This window comes from Camelus ferus, chromosome 14 (assembly GCF_009834535.1).
Source record: "Camelus ferus isolate YT-003-E chromosome 14, BCGSAC_Cfer_1.0, whole genome shotgun sequence".
Taxonomy (NCBI): Eukaryota; Metazoa; Chordata; class Mammalia; order Artiodactyla; family Camelidae; genus Camelus; species Camelus ferus.
Genome location: NC_045709.1, coordinates 7,553,830 through 7,572,085, shown reverse-complemented (window position 1 = coordinate 7,572,085; position 18,256 = coordinate 7,553,830). Strand labels below are relative to the sequence as shown.

General features: G+C 41.0%; 1 protein-coding gene across 3 annotated transcripts in view; it reads right to left on the bottom strand.

The window, feature by feature from the left end:
• The window catches only part of LRCH1 (leucine rich repeats and calponin homology domain containing 1), a 169,822-nt gene that overhangs the window by 123,497 nt on the left and 28,069 nt on the right, over positions 1 to 18,256 (bottom strand). The window lies entirely within an intron of this gene.

The window sequence follows — 18,256 nt, the reverse complement described above, 5'->3', positions numbered from 1 at the left end:
GGGGGTGGAGAGAGAAAAAGGCTGGGGGAGGAAGGAGAGAAAGGGCAGGGGGTGGAGTTCCCTCCTCCTAAGCACATACAGCCCACGGAGCCTCTAAACAGAAAACAGTCTGCAATTTTTGTACCTCTGCTCCTGCAGGACACAAGTATGTTTTCCAAGTGGATACAAATGGATAAAAAGCATGAGACTGCCATAAAATAAATACATCAAGTAGCATGGAAAGAACCCATTATTGTTCAAGAGTCAGGAAGCTCTGGAGCCCAGCCCAGGAAAACACTCTGTAACCTAAGGTGTGCCCTTCCAAGTCTTGGCCTATCTGTTTATAAAGGACTCAGAGAGATCATTCCAGACATGTGTATTTTTATGTCACTCCAACTTTCCCTCGCAAAAAAGTGCTTTCAACTCAGAATAGTTAAGATTTGGAAACAGGTAGGTGGGGATTACTAGCTCCACATACTTCTTGGTGCTGCTCTGTGCTAAGAAAGCAAAGGCCTCCTGGACTGCCTTTCCTAACTCAGGAACTAATGGGTTGATTTCTTTCTTTCTTTCTTTCTTTCTTTCTTTCTTTCTTCTTTTGTTTGGGTTTTTTTGTGTCTTTTTCTTTTACTGCCTTCCTTTTTTTTTTTTTTTAACAGTGGGGAGGTGATTTGGTTTATTTATTTATTTACTCTTTCAATGGAGGTACTGGGGATTGAACCCAGGACCTCATGCATGCTAAGCACGCATTCTACCACTTGAGCTATACCCTCCCCCATGATGGGTTGATTTCTTGAGGAAATAGCACCGTAATGTAATTGCCCATTACTTGCCCAACATTCTTCTCATTCATCTGAGTTTCTACTCATTACCTCTCAAATGACATCCAACATGGCCCAGAACATTCTCTTATGCAACTTCTCCTCCCATCAAAGCATTAGGACTAAAAAAGTTTGCCTGTTGCTAATTTGATAATGGTCACTACAATGCCTGGTTCCTGAGAATAAGGGTGGAAAACTCTGTGGACCGTCTGTGATGAGGTAAGTGACATGAAAGTTCTTACGCTCTAAGCACTTCACAAATTCCCACTGGATCTTTCTGGTATAGCTCAGTGCTTGGGTCTTGAAAAAAAAGAGAGGAAAAGATAAACGTTGTAGGAAGTCACAGGCTGAGGGCAGAATAAGACCAGCAAGACCCAAGTTTTACTGCTCTGCTCCAGTTATAATTCATGGTTATTTAGTATCATGGGGAAGAAAAGGCAGACAGTTGATCATTAAAATAACACTACCATGAAATAAACTTAATGTGTTCCTTCAGAATTAAGCTACCCTAATACCTCGAGCCATCACCTTCATCCTATTCTGACTGACTACAGGACCACAGCCTCAGCCAGTGAAGCCACCACACTGCAGTAACCTCAGGCAAAAACAAGAACGCCTCCATTTCTGAGACCTCTCCTCTGGTCACACTCAGGGCCCTCCCTTCCACTCCCGAGCCCAGACAGGGCTGTCAGATAAAATAAGACACGCCCAGTTAGACTTGAATTTCACAGAGGCAAACAACACTTTGCTCAGTATAAGTATGTCCCAAATATTGCGTGGGATATACTTATACTAAAAAATGTTTCCACGTTTATCCGAAATTCAAATTAAACTCTTGCACGGGACATACTTATACTAGAAAAATTCACTGTTTATATGAAACTGAAATGTGATTGGGTGTCCTGTACTTTCATTTGCTAAATCTGGCAACCCCTCCCCCAATCCTTTCAATACTTCTCATGGTACTCTACAACACAAAAGAAAAATTAGTTCCTGCCAGCAAAATAAATGGGGAGAGAGGATCAACAAGCTGGTTTAAAAAAAAAAAAAAAAAAAAGTCAACAGTAGCAAAGACAAATAATTTTAGACATAATCACTGTACCCCCCTCAAATCTGAGTATCACTGAAATTAAAGAGTTTACTATCATTATTTGAAACAAACAAAAGCAGTGGGGTCTGTAGAACATAATCTCTTCTCGGAGTGCTCTGAATATTAAATCATCTGATTAAAAAGCTGAAGACAGATTAGAAAGTGTTTTTAAGTGCTTAAAATTCACCATTCCTTAAAAAGTTTTCTAAGACAATTGACTAAGTTGTCTATAGTAGATACAATTTCCAAATGTGTGATGGTATTCAGTGTTAGCACCCAGCATTCTCCTACTTAAATTACTTGCTTTGGTGACACACATGAACCTCCCCTAAACTCTTTCGTTAGACACAGGACACCTCTGCAGACAGCAGCCTTGGAAACAACCCCTTTGGGTTATGTAAGGAGGGCAGCTGACTAGAAAGAGAATGGGGCTGAGAGATTTCAGGGAAGACCTGAGCCGGGGTCAAGAGGAGGAAACTGGATGGTTTCCCAGCACCTCAGAGCTCCGCAGCTCGGCTTTGTTCTTCCCTGAGCGATCAGACACACCCGTGCTCAAAATACAGAGCCGTGCCAAAAAGAAGTAATCTGGAGATTGTGATTATCCATAGCTCTGATGCAAATAATGAAAAAGAAAGAGCCTCCTCTCTCCTACATCATGGAAAGTGCAAGAAGTACAAAATTATTTAAAAGAGGGAGCCACAGAATGCAGACATTTTATATAAAAACACAGCCATTTATTCAGGAAGAAATGAATCTATTTAAATTTACTTATTTTTTCTTAAGTATTGAACAACGACTATCAATAACCAACTCTCTAACCATGCAGAACTTCAGCCTGGTGTGCAGAGAAGCATGCTGGGGAATTAAGAAATAATAATGAAGCAGAGCAATTTCTGCATGCCCCCATAGTGCTAGGAGTTTTGCATAAATTTATTTCATTCAATCTTCACCACACTCCTCTGAGTTTAAAAAAAAAAAAGGATTCTTATTTCTATTTAATCTCACAGGAAGACTAAGTGCAAGAAGTTAAGTAGCTTGCCTAAGGCCACAGACGCAGTAAACTGCAGGGGAGAAATGTAGCTCTTCGGTAGACCAATCCAAAACCCATGCTCTTAGCCCTGAGTCAACACCCTGTCCCAGATTAAATGACACGTGTTCTGGGTGGTAATCATGACACTACATTCAACACAGAATATAGAGGAAACACACTTAAATTTCTCTGGCTCGCAGTTGTACAATGAAGCTAGATCATCTCCAAAGACTTCCCAGATCCAAAATCTGGGCTCTGTTCAATCTGACCCCAAAATTCCTCAGGGTCTGCTGAACATAGTCACAGTTCATCTTCCTGACACTTCTAAGGTGTGGAGAGGTTAAGTGACTTCCTCCAGGCTACATAGCTAGAACAGAAACAAATTCTGGGCTTTCAAATCCACATCCAGGGCCATCACCATTAAACGAGAGCTGGACCCACAATCTCTAATTTACACAGTGGTGCAAATCAGTAGACACAAAACATCCAGCCTACAAACTCAACTACAACACACCAGCTATTAATTCTCAGGTTTATCAAACCGACTCTTTCCTCCCAGTAAAAAAGAAAGTAGATGAAAACTCGGACTAGTAGTTGGATTTCAAGAGTTAGGGGCCGTGCTGACACCATGATGCAAGCCTAACGTCCTAGGCACTGGTGACCTTCTAGGAGACCTGCCACTCCACGCTCCACACACAAAAGCATGCTGGTCCTACTGGATCTCCACAGGATGAAGACAAACTCAAGAGTTGAGCTTGACAGGTACTGGGGAGCGGGCCACTTGTATGTTGTTATGGAAATCCAATTAACCTTATTAACCTGAGATTTAATTCATTTAGGGTTTTATGATACTTCATAGAGAGCAAGCCCCGTGTGGATTTAAAAGGACTGCATAAGAAAATTCAGACTGCAAGAGGACATAAATTAACTTTAGGGGACAAGTCATTTAACCTTCTGAAAGCCTCCATTTATTTACCTATGATCAGTGAGATAATTACTAATCATTCTCCTCTTTCACTAAGGCATTTAAAAATTTGTATCATCTTACTTTTCCTTAAAGAGTCTTTTCCCCCAATTTGCCTCAAACACAAGCTTTCGCACATAAGCAGTCTCTATCTCCCAAGCAAGCCACCCCCAGGTCCTTCCACACTGTCCCTTGCTGTATATAATTGTTTTCTGCAGGGAGGAAGAAGCACTGGAGAAAAGAAGATGGAGAATGAGGAGACTCTACCAGACCTGAGGCTGATGCACATTCTGCACACAAGGCATCTTGACATTAGAAAGACAAGCCAGGCACAGCCCCTCTGCTCAAAGCACCCATGAGGTGAGGGATCGAAAGTGATCTTAAGTGATGGCGTGCTATTCAGACGGGGCATGAACCATGCTTTTGAGGGCCAGAGTGAGCTGACGTGTGACTTCCTTCCTGCAGAGGCTTCCTTTGTGAACACTGCTCCCATTCCCAAGTCTAAAGCTGTTTTGATGGAACGTACGGTCTGCTCGGAGGGTCCCACCTCCCTCAGAGCAGCTCCTGCACAGGTAAAACTGAATGTACAGCCTGAGCTGGCAGGACTTCCACAATCAAACTGCTCTCACGGGCTGACAGAGTCCCATGGCAACAGGAGATCAGTCACATGCAGAAAGGCTGGCTGCAGCTGTAGAACACAACCAACCAGTCCACCAGACTATCTGTCCAACTGGGCAACAAAACAAATCAATGCAGCGACTGGCGTGTTATGTAAAGAAAATGGAAACACATGTCCTTAGAAAGAACTGCACACTCTGCAACAAATACTTTAGCTACAGTTGCGTGTGAAACTGGTCAGGATGTAAAATGACTTTAAAAGCTTGGAAAACGCTGTCATCTGCTCAGTGGAAAACTCAATTCTGGGTAACAGCAGCAAAAGGGATCCAAGGAAAGGCAAACAAAAGTGAATAAAAATAAATACTTCCTTGGAAGGGCTGACCACACAGCTCACAGTCTTGACCCTCACCTCTGTTATTCTTGGCCTGATGGAATCCAATTATCTGAGAAAACCACTGCAAAACACCTGGAAGACCTCAGACGCAGGTGTTTAGAAGGCACACACCAAAAAAAAAAAAAAAAAAAAAAATCACTTCAAGTTTTGAAAGACAGGAAGCCACATTCCCAAACCATAAAGAAAGACATCACTAGAATAAAAATGTTTGTTTCTACGTTTAAAAGCCTGGCCAAGTGGACAATGCATAGTGAAAAGCATGAAGATGGCCAAGGGGACACCACAGGGATAAATGTCACATGGCCAATGGCGTCCTGTGGGGAAACAGAATGGGATCATTATCTTGTAAAGGATTAACACGTTTAACATTTACTGTTACTAACACATTTAACATAACAAATACATTTCACATTGGGTAACATTTACTCAAGTTCTCTTTTAAATCTACTAAATGTTTACCTTTGAAGATTTAAAGCAAATATTTCTGTGATTTTGGAATAGCTAAGAGGTAACAAAAATTCACCCTAAATCTTTTCCAATCTCGATATGATATGTATCTGTGGCAAATAACAGATTAACTGACTTCATGGTCACTGATTCATTTGTTCAACAAAAATGAACTGAGCGTCTCCTATGCATCAGCCACAGTCCTAAGGTGATGTAAGGTAAACTGGTTCTAATAAGTTTCTTTTTAACCTACATGGGGAGGTGGGGAGTGGAGAATCTTCATGACATTGGATTTGGTAATAGTTTCTTGAATGTGGCACCTAAAGCATAGGAAACAAACGAAAAAATAGATAACTGTACTTCATCAAAACGAAAAACTTTGGTACATCAAAGGATACTGTCAACAGAATGAAAGGGCAACCGAAGGGATGGGAGAAGATATTTAAAAATCATATATCAGATACGGGGTTAGTATCCAGAATAGATCAAAGAAAACTACAACTCAACCACATAAACAACAAACCACCCGATTAAAAACGGCAAAGAACTTAGATGTTTCTCCAAAGAAGATACACAAGTGGACAAACCCATGAAAAGATATTCCATATCACTAATTAATCTCTAATTATTAAGGAAATGCAAATCAAAACCACACCCATTAGTAATGACTACTAGCTAAATAACTAACTAAATAAATCAGAAAGCAACAAGTTTGACAAGGAGATGGAGAAACTGGAAATCTCGTGCACTACTGGGAGAAATGTGAAACAGCGCAGCCATTATGGAAAACAGTGTGGTAGTTCCACAAAAAGTTAAAAACAGAATTATTATATGATCCAGCAGTTCTCCGTCAAGGTATATACCCAAAGAATTGAAAGCAGGGACTCAAGCAGGTATCTGTGCACCCATATTCACAGCAGGATTATTCACAACAGCCGAAAGGTAGAAGCAACTCAAGTGTCCATCAACAGATGAATGGATAAACAAAATGTAGTGTACATAGCTAAGGGGATAAAATTCAGTCTTAAAAAGGAAGGAAATTCTGACACACGCTACAACTTGGATGAACCCTGATGACATCGTGCTAAGGGAAGTAAGCCAGCCACAAAAGGACAAATACTGCAGGATTCCACATATGTGAGGTATATTCTAGAGTAGTCAGATTCACAGAGGTAGAAAGTAGGTGGTGATTTCTGCAGTCTGAGGGTTGGGGAGAATGGAGAGTCAGTATTTATTGGGTAGAGGGTTCAGTTTTGCAAGATGAAAAGAGTTCTGGAGATTGGTTGCACAACAAAGTGCTACTGAATTATATACTTAAAATGGTTAAAATGGTAAATTTTATATGTATTTTACCACAGTTAAATGTTCATATATTTATACACACAGACACACAGTGTTTAGCTCTGGGGTTTTATGCACCGCAGTGTAACCTGCGGTTCTGGACACAGCTGAGCCCCAGGCTTTGCAGCCACACATATTTCCCATCCAAAAAGCCCATCCAGGAAGTTCTGAATCTTTAATTCACTGTCTAACCAAATAGCCTCACAAAACCATTTCCTCAAAACTGAGAACAGGGCTGTTTTGTGTCTTTTTTTTTTTTTTTTTTTTTCTTTTCTTTCTTTCAGGGGTAGGGCTAGGGTGTGAAACTCCAAAAGAAAAAGTTACAGGGAGTCTAAAAAGGCAGACAACTTTTTCCCTTGAATTTTCTGAAACTGGACTTTTTTTTTAATTTAAATTTCATCCTGAAATTGGACTTTCTTTTTTTTTTGGAGCCTGTAGCATATCATCTATTCATATGCAGAAGCGTCTAAAAATCTGCAACCATCTCTTTCCCCCAGACAGGCAAGTTCCTGTGTTGCCTATTTTTATTCTGATTGTACACTGAACTGGGGCAACCCGGCTGCAAGAGGGCCAAAGGAAACCACCCCAGAGATGCTCAAAAGAGGTCCTTTTACACTTAAAGAAATAGCGGTATTTCTGGAACCTAGGGAGGAAACTGTACTATACACTGACTTACTCTGAAACTGCCTCAAAGACTGTGAGGTTTATATTCCATTGTCATTTTACCATATCTGTGGTTCTGGACCAGCTCAGCAACATATATCCACACCTGTAATAATAGATTAACTATTAAATGATATCAGGAACCTCCCAGAAGTTTCCAGAACTTTGGGGACTGCTGGTGAGGTCATACAGTTTATGATCCACCTATGCTTGTACAGATTTTGGAGGAAACAGGCAGGGTGGAAAGAAAGGAGAGCCTACATAAAGTTGATCTTCCTTGTTACGTGTGGTAAGTTCTGTTCTAGAAAGTCACCTCGAACACTGAATTAGCAAATCCTGAACCTTTGGTATTGAAGGAAATAACAGGGTTACGTTCCCTGAATACCTCTGGTCACATTTTAGTCAATGGATCTTGTTTTATGTGTGTTTCTGTTTTAAAATACCTTATTTGATATATGATGTTGATTCCTTAACATTGTACTCATGGCCAACAACACTGTAACTCATGCCTGAGCAAAGCCTGCCTAACACATGTATTTTCTTTCAAAGGCACATCACAGCCTTCATTGCACTTAGAAACACAGACAGCACTTCAACACCACACTTGGGGGCATTTTAAACAGTGAAATCACCAATGGAAAGCACAGAAATGCAAAAAGTGTGGCACAGCTGCAATAAGGATGCTGGTTTAGAGGATGTGAGCTGATACAAGAAGGCAGAGCGTTGCCTCCAGCATCTCAAATTATTTGCCAATCTACACGTCTGCAAATGAGCACAAAAGCACCACGAGGACAGATTTGGGAGCTACAAGTAAATCTCAGCAAGTAGGAGAATTCGCAAATACAAAATCCTCAAATAATGAGGGTCAACTGTATTAGGCAACCTGGGAACTTTCCTAGACTCAAGCTCATAGTAATAAACTCTATTCAGCCTATTAGTGGGGACCCTTTGAAAAGCCATTTGAAAATTCAAGTGTTCTGAGCTGCATATGCTGTGCATAAGAGATTGTCTGCTGGAGGCAATGGAAATGCTCCTCAGTGCTCCCCCAAATTCAGCCAGCTAAACTCTGGGCAAAGCGCCAATCACTACGGACCCAGCCGTCTGACCACCAGCATCTACCACCACAACATCTGAGGGACTCTGATCCAATCACCAGCCGCCTGTCTACCCACGGCGGGATTTCCCACCACCTCCAGAAGGCACTTCCTCAAAATCATTCCCTTTGTCTATTCATGCCTTTAAAGTCTCATCTGAATGTAACTTCAAGTTAGAATTCGCTGGCATTCTTTCACACTCTAACAAAGATATCTCTGTTCCTCAGAGTATTTCATTTCCATACATATGCTTAAGATAAAAGTCAAGATTAAAAGATGCCCAATTTTTTCTATTACTATTCATGGCTACACCAAGTGGCCAACACAAAAATGGAAACATACGACAAACATAATACAACTACTACAGAATCCTCACAAAATAACATGGTTTTTTTTTTTTAATTTCTCTGGAGAAGTAAAGACTCTGATAAATCATCACTATATCAGGTTGCACCAAATCATGCTGCCCTTTCGAGGCAGAAAGTGTTTAAGGGCATAGGACAGGTACCGGGTGCCCTGGGAGTTCATTTGGATCACAATTATTCCTTCAGAGCTGCAGGGAAAGTTCAAAATTCACCAGCCCAACACTCTCCTGGAACGAGAGCCATAAGCACTCAAGATGTACTTCGGGAAGGAAACCTTTGATTGTGTCTTGGCTCCCTCCCCCATCACAACCATTCAGTTCTCAGCTCTGCCTTTTTTACAGCCATAGACTAAAACAGGAAGCACTGCTCTCTAAAACTTCTGCTTTTTAAAAGTCTCAAAACTGGTTATTTAAAAAAAAAACTGGTTTTTTTTTTAAAAGATTTTTTTTTTCCAAATAAAATTCACCTTTATTCTGTTCCTGTGGAATTTGATAAATCATTGGTCAGGAGAAGATGCAGTCTCATACACAAGCCTAGAAGAACCTGACATCATGTTTCTAACACTCAACAATTTGACAAACACCTTGGAGGAGTTATGTTAGTTTTTATAGCCTTTTATGAAGTTGCTTAAAGCCTTTCTGACATCACAACTAAAAAAGTTTTCGAGCATTAATTAAAGTTATGATTTACCAGGTTTAAAGAAATGTTTCCCATTCTTAATCACTTTCCCACCCTTAACATCCCCCTTTCCTACATAAAATATTCAAAGAAAAACAGTTGGGCCATGCTTTAGATTTCACATGGCCGATTTTGCCAGTTGCCCGCAAAATTCTGCATCTGGGCCAACCCGCATGTGCCTCGGGCCTTTCCTGTTCTTTTTGCTTCCTTGAGTCAATTCCTGTCAGGTGCAAACATTACAGAAATGTGGAATTATGACACAGGAACTCACCCTGAGTCATAACTGGAACCCATCTTTCTCTTCTGAGTTCACCATTAAAAACAAACGAAATCTAAAATTACATTTAGAACAAAAAGGTAGGTGGGAAGTTTAAAGTGCAGATGTGGCTCCAGCTCCAGCTGGAGATGTTCAGGCAGAACAGATGTCAGTAATAAACCTCAGAGAGCAACAAAGGTTAGTTTATATCCATCACGCAGCCTGTGTGAAAATGCTGACGTGAATCTGAAAGCGGACCAGGGCTGCTTCCAACCCATTCTGAGAGTGCGATGTGGACACAGCCTGGAACAGAATCCAGAATGCAGTGGCGATGCATGGCAGGACTGTCCCGTGAGCTGTGAGGAAGTGAGCATATTACACGGTTAGGGCAGTTTTATGGGCAGCAAAATCGGGAAAGCTATGGCTTCTCCCAACAGCTGGCACCAGACACCATCATCCTCTTGGCTCCCCAGAGAAAGAAAACGTGGAACCCACAGTTACACTCAACCCCGTCTGCCTTCAGGGACTATGGTTCTCGTGGAGCCAGGGGGCCATGAGAGAACCTAGGAAGGGCCAGGCAGGGTATAAAATGAAACCTACAGTGAACTAGCAGGAAAAGCAAACCAAAAAATGACTATCATGAAGATGGCAATTGGGGGGCCAACTGACGTCCTTCAAAGTCCAACGACCCCCATTCCTGGGCTCTCAGATGTCTGCCTGTGATCCCTCAACAGAAAGCACATTCTTTACTGGGCGTGTTTGCCCCAGGCAATGCCTAATCTCACAATAGCTCAGGCTGGCTGGTTTCAGCCCACCTTATCAGAGTCATAAACCCCACCACCCTTCACAGACCCTAAACCTCTTACCTCACCTACAGGCAACCAGAGACGTGCACACAAGCCAATCAGGCACCTGTGAGCCTACTTTATAAAAGACCCCAGCAACCAGCCCTCAGTGCTCACACAGGCACCTCCCGCCCGTGTGACCCGCTGGTGTCTGTGGCAGCATAACTTAATAAACTCCTTTTCTGCTCTCTTTTCATCTCTGGTAAATTCTTTTACCAACCCACATGGCACTGGCTCTCACCACTGCCTATATCCTACAATAGAAATTAAATAAAGACTGTAAATACAGAGTAAGTTAGGGAGAAAACCCAGAGTCTGAAAAGTCAAAGGAACTTAATGCAATAATACTGAAACAGTGTGACTGGAACTCAGACAGAATCTGTTTGAGACTTTCTTTATAGAGGTCGAGGGGACAGCCACATAACTATAGGCAATCAGGTTTCCCTAAATTGCACTCTTGTTATTTGATCTGATTGTCGTCTTCATGTTTCAGACCAAGATACGTTTCACTTCTAGAAGGCACCAACCTGAAAGTAGGGATGAGTGTCTTTTTCATAACTGGCAGCCACATGATTTGGTGACTGTATTATTCATCAAAGCTAATGAAGCAGGCACTTATGAAGTCATATGGACTAATTTAGTCAACCTGAGAAACTCTGAATATTGAATTCCACTTTAAAGCTCAGCTGGAAGCCGTCTCCCCCTCCACCAATCTCCCAGGGCAGCAGATACCAGTCCTATGGCCCTAACCATTCTGTACCCCAAGAAGAGAGCATGATGGTGACTTTCAATCAAAGGGTCTTTACTTCTCCAGGGAGATTTAAAAGTCATTTGTTATTCTGTAACATACCCTAGCAATTTAATCTCATTTTATAGATGAGAAACTGAGACATCGAGGATTCAAAAAATTATCCTGATCACTGTAACTCCAAAGTCCTGTATGACTGTCACAGGGAACCCTCGTATCTGTATGAAGGACACAGCACCTTGTAAGGTACAGACCAAGTCCTGAATGTTACTTCTTCCCTCTCTTGCCCTACCTATTCTGAACTGGAAGAGGCAAGTCCAGAAGCTAAAAAGGATGGAATGACACAGTGCCATTTATCACTGGGACACGGTCACAGTTTCAGGGGCCGTAAGTGGTTAACTGGGGATGCAGCCTCCCAAAACCCACTGCCTCTAAGCCGTGGCTCACTCTGAAACAGAAGTACTCCTGTTTTTAACAAAAACTAGCAATCCAAAGTCAGGAGACCATCATTCTCTATCAATGTGAAGCCTCGATGAAATGGTACACTTTAAAAACCTACCCAGCTGGGCACACCAGCAGAAAGATTTCGGGGGGCCTCAGCAGTGCACTGCTACGTTCAAAATAATGACTGAGCCGCAGACAGTGCTGCTGGGTGGGAATTTTGCCTATTCTGATGGTTTTAGAACAAGATTCTAGTTTTTATTTGAATACCATGTGACACTAGGGAAGCCTTGACAACCAAGGGACGCTTTTCACTCAGTTCCATTCCAAAGCTCAATGAAGAAACTCCACAGCAAAGATGTAAGCTGTGTACAGATGACTGAACTCTTAGCTTTTCTCAAATTATAAATATTATTTTCCTTGATATTCACCTAATGCCAATTGAATGGAAAATAAAACAATTATTAGGGAAGGGAAACTGAAATAAAAGAAGACAACTCAGGCTCCAGTCTCTTGTGTTCCTTCACTTTTTCAAAGCACCATTATGGCTTTCAAATTCTCACCTGGGAAGGCAAGTAATATATAACTTGCCTACAGGCGAGGGTCTTGACCTGTTGGCTTTCTCCGACCCCTTCCAGGTCTAAGAACTCGAATTTAATTAGGTTTGCTAGACCGAGAGCTCCCTGAAACCCTGACTCTCTTCCTAATTGGCTCCAGGAACCTGGTGGCTGGCCTGGAGCTCCAGCTGAGAAAATGATATTTAAACGTGAATGAAAGCTGTCCCTTCCTATTTATCAAGTGCACATTCAGAATAATATCTCTCTTACTTCGGATTTGATTAAAGTATCCATTTCATTATGCCTTATGCCTTTCCAGAAGGGAGTCACAACGAAGTCATAATAATCCTACTGGAATCATTTCCAGTCCAACAAATTAGATAATAATGAAAGTTTATTCTTACAACTGCAGAAAAAGGAACTAATTCATTATGAAAATGAATAACACACATACGTGCTTATCAACGGCCCGTAAAATAAATATTTTCATATGAAAGCTGTGTTTTTAGATCCTAAAATTATTTCCAGCATTTGGCAGGGAGCCACAGCAGTTCAGTGACTTTGCCATTTATAGCAAAGTTGAGGCTAAGTTGCAGGGCACACAAAGAGAAGTAGACTTACTGGACATTTTAAGGCCACAGAGCCAATCAGAATGGCGGGGCAGGAAGGAACTTGGTCTAACCTGGGAAAGCGAAAGAGAGTCCACATGATTGCACGGGTCCAACCACACGCAATGGGAAATTAAGTTCAGAGAAGACATACATCAACTCCTGAAAACTCCAGTGTGTCCACTGAAAGACACACCTAGCTTCTCAGTTCACTTGGGAGTACCTGAAGCCTAGAGGTGACTGAAGGTAACTAAACTAAGGACAAGCAAGAGGGTGAGTCCATCCAGCATCTGAGAAAACATCCACCGACCATGCAGAGACCATGAAATCTGGGATCCAGAAAACTCCTTTTCAATCCAATTTAGGAAGAAGGTTTTAAATGGAAATAAATTAGCCTGTTGGACCTTGAATGTGTTGGGCTTCAAGAAATTCCAGAAAAAGCCACACCATCCCTGCTGTCAGGTCTCACGGGTTGATGGGCAAGTCAGAAAGAAGAGGACAGGCGCACATCGTGGGACAGGACTCTGCGCGTGACACACTCACGGTGCCATGGAAAGCCAAAGGGACGGGAGAGGCACTGGTCCTTCAGGTCTTTTGAAATAAGGAAGAGACCCTAATCAGAAGCTTACCTTCCAATAAAGTCATTGTTCTTCTCCATGTTACTCAATATCACAGAGGCCTGGGTTTTAGGAAACTTGCTCTGAAAAGAAAATGTTCATTTTTTTCTTAATCGCCTCTCCCACCCCTGAGAAAGAGTCAAAGAAATAATAATCTCTAACTTTTTGCTAACTTTCAGTTTATAAGAAATACAGGGGCGAGAGAAAACTGAATGGCCCCAAGGGAAACAAGCATCGGACACATCCTAAGTGTGGAACATTCTCCAAGGCAAGCAGCCTGGTCTCTTTAAAAAATCAATGTCAAAGCAAAAAAAAAAAAAAAAAAAATGTAAGGAAGCTAGCTGTTCTAGACCCTAAAATAAAAGAGCCATTAGGGTCGAGCCATTAGGGTCTTACCATTGCAGTGTGTGAACACCGACTAGATCTTAACTCAGGGAAAAATAAACAAGCATAGAGGACATTTTGGAGATAATTGAGGAGATGTGAATACAGACTGGCTATCAGGTTTCATGAGAAAATTACTGTTAATTTTCATATTTTGAAATGCTACTGTGGTTACATAGGAGAATGTGCTTATTTTTAGGAAATAGATGTTCGAGAAAGTAGGGGGTGTCGTGATGTTGGCTTACCCCAATTTACCTTAAATTGTTCAGCAAAAAATATACATATAGGTACATATCCTTACACACACAGACACACAGACACACAATGTTAACAATTAAGGAATCGAGGCAGTAGATACACACATGGATGCTTAATGTACTATCCTTTCGATTTCTCTATGCTTGAAATTTTTTATAATAAAAAGCTGCAAGGGGTGGGAGAAATGCTGCTAAGACCTTAACTATGTGAAAAGGAAGTAAATATATCTCTAAGGGAACTTAAAAGAACAAACAAGGAAAGTATGCATTATTTATCATGTAACTGGCAGAGACATTTAATCAGACTAATAGGTAACTTATTTATCTCTGAAACTTGCTACCACTTTCAGTATCTTGGATTTGTAGAAGTTGTCTACTATAATCTCTCCCAGATTTACTATGTAAATAAAAAACATTTTATGACTTCAGATGGTAGCAAAACTGTATGGTTCTGGTTTTCACGCTTTTGTGCACAGCATGTTGTAAATGTAAATTACTCCAAGATAAGTCAGCCAGGAATGATCAAATAACTCAGCACTTACAATTCTAGCAGAGATATATGACTGGACTTACCCATAAGGGAGAAATACAACCTCAAGCTTGCACATTCCTTTAATTTCCTGATATTAAATTATATTTAAATATCCCCATAGTGCTAGTAATCATAGCCCCACCATTCCTTAACTAATCTGTGTTACTAAAAATGAAATGGAAATGCTAAGATTAATTTCAGCAGTTGAGAAGGGGAAGAAGAGAAATTATTAATTTCATATACTATGCAAAATAACGTAAGTGACATGTATTTTTACTGTTTCTCACAGCTCTCTCACTTAACGCTAAGATTATAATTCAAGTCCACATTATCACAGATGTTAGTGATAAGGCAGATTTGTTTCAACTTTCCACCCACAAAACCAGTGGCATTTAAGAAATTCATGTCCAGAAGTCCGCTATCAAACAACAACAATAACAACGTGCTCCTCTAAAATTTGTCTCTAATTCCTAACTTATCAGAACCGTCACAGAAAGCACTTACTAAGAGACCCATTCATAAATCAGGGACGACCTAACATTTAGCTTGAGTCAAATACTTCCTCTCAGACACCCACAATATGTTCCAACACCCTTATTTTCTTCCCATCCTTCTTCTAAAATGTCTTGTACATACGGAATGTTATCAGAAGTGTCCTGAAAGGCTGTCTTATCTGCCTTAATTCATCAATGCCAAAAATCACTTGTCAAACCTCAATATGTTTTCACTCAATCAGCATTACAATCTGCACATTCTACAGGCAGTGCAACCTTTCGGGCCTCTGTGAAGGCACTGGGTGTGTTTGAGGATTGTGTTTCCTCTCAAAAAACCGCCATTCCGTCAACTAAACAGAGTCAAGGACAAAGATGGCGCCAACGGCCATCCCTTCACTCTTCTCTAGAATCAGGGCTGATGGAGTTAACAAAGATTCACTTTCAGCAAGCAGCATTCTTAGGATGCTGTCGTTAGAACATTTACAACTCAAGCAACTTGGGTTAGTAAAGAAAGGTCTAGGCTTATAATCATGAGCCTCTTCCAGTATCTTGAGCCCCAGCAAACCACACAACATCTCAAGGGTCTGAGCTAGAAACCACTACTGAGATTGTTTAATGGCCAACTCGTTTTCCTGATAAATCAAGACCCAGTGAGAGTCACAGGCCCCCTGCTAACGCTGAGACAAACCACATCTACACAAAGTGTCCAACAGTCCTTTCTGCTTGGGGAGATCCAACATTAGGAGAAGCTGCTCATGATAACAAAATATGACAAGACCCTACCCAGACCCCTGACACTTACTGTTACATCTGGAATATAATTCCTTAGCCCAGGGAGGAGTTCAGTCAAAGTTGGCCAAGATGAAAAAACAAATGAACAAAGTTCTCCTCAGCTTCTGGTGGAACTGTTCTTGGCTGTCAGCCACACGTGACAGGCTGCCTTTGACCCCATGTGTGGCCCTTCCAAAGGCCGTCCTGGGTAACAATTGACAATGTTGAGTTTAGCAAACTGTGCCATCTTCGTGGTCACACCCCCTGATCTTTCTCTCTGTCTGGTATTCTTTCTTCCCCTCTGTTTTTACGATCATTGACTCTGTATCTCGTCTAAGTCAAGCTACTTCTAAATGCTAAACTGGAAATGAACACATTCTCCTGGTGAGAAGACTGAATGATGCTTTCAAGGTTTAAAAACTCAAAATGAAAAGTAAAAATAAATTAGAAAGTGCAGTCCCCACCCCACCCCACCCCCCAGGACTGGACTGATTTATGCCCGAGAACCGGGAGACCACAAAGTCAAGGAAACACTGAAAATGGACACCGGCGAAGCACCACCAAATCTGGATGTTTGGTTTAGATTTAAAAGGGGAAAAAAATACATTTACAAAGACCTAAACCACAGTCTTCGTGGTTTGTTCCTTCAGCTGGAAAGGATTTCTTATTACTGCAATTACATTTATCATTCCTGGGGGGAAAAATGACAGTGTTGATTCTTATCTCCAGTAAATCCAGTTACAACCAAAAAGAGAGAGAGATGTAACCTCAAGGAGGAAAATTACGTAAGCGAACAATACACATGTAGGTAAAGCACATTCAGGAACACTAATTTCAGAGCCCACTCACTTCTACAGAACTGTTGCAAGGTACAGAAATGCTGAATGTAGGCTTATAAGTAGCAAAAATACAAGCGCCAACAGCTTTTAAAACATCATATTTAACAAGTAGATCCAAAATGTTTTGAAAAATATGTCAAGAACATATATTGCAAGTTGATCCTACTCATTTCCAAAACCTTACTAATCATGACAAAAAAAGACATCTGTTCGTTTTAAAAGCTGGAAATGTTTCCAGTTACCTACGAAAAATGCAGTTCTCTTAAAGAACTCCTTCTTCTCAATGTCACTATTACCCCATAAATTTCCCCTTTACTTTTCAGTAGTGAAGCAAATTGAGAATTCTCTGTGCTTTCCCTGCTTAGTTGTATGGAAGCAGTCAGAGGAAGGAACTTTTATAGCAGACCAAAATATACTTCTCCATCAGTTCCCAAGTGACTGCATAAATTCCATCCATATTTTACATACAGCCTCATCTCAGGAAGATCCACTTTTTTTCGTAACAAGTAGTGCTTTATAAAACATTATCAAATAGGTACCATCAGGTTTTGACTATAAAACTGTCACCGACTGAAATACCATGTTAAAATTAAGAAAATAGAAAGCTTAAGTTCAAGAGCACTTAAGAAGAAATCAAAGGGACAAAATCTTAAAGGACAAAAGCATACGGGGGAATAAAAAGCCTAAGGAGAGAAAGACGGGGTGCAGAGTCCCCCGGTGGCAGAGAGGGCACTGCAGAATTGCAGGAAAGAAAGGCGTGGGCATCTCTCCCACATCAGCAACACGAACTGCGAAATCCAGACCAGGCAGGAAATCTGCTTGCCATGGGACTCCGAAACACAGTTACCTTGGGTGTCCTAACTTGGTGCTTTTTAAACTTTAATATGCACTTGAATCATCGGGGATCTTGTTGAAAACACAGAAGGTCTGAGGTGGAGTCTGAGAGTTTGCATTTCTCTGTGAGCTCCCAGGTGATGCCAATGTCACTGGTCCACAGAACATACCCTGGGTAGCAAGATCTTCAACCAAATGTGAAAAAACAGGACTAACAAAGCATCAGGCTACAGGACGGGATGAGGCTATGTGTGTAAAGAACTTTACATTCCCTGGATGAAAGCCACTCTATAATCAAAATGAGAACTCCCCCAGTGGTAAACTGAACAGACTATAATTTAAGTGTTAATTATCCTCATGTCTTTGAGTACAAGCCCCATTGCCTAGAATTTCAGAATCATGCATACGTCAGATAAAGCTTTGATAAAGTTACAGAGAGCTTCATTTTTACTAACAAATGAAATGTTCTTCCAATCTTATATAATAGCCTTTCTGATTGTCAAAATAAATTTATAATTGAAAGTTTAGAAGGCGTGTGTTCCCCCGAGATACTGGAAAACAGTTACCATAGTTTCTGTATTTCTTTTTTCTT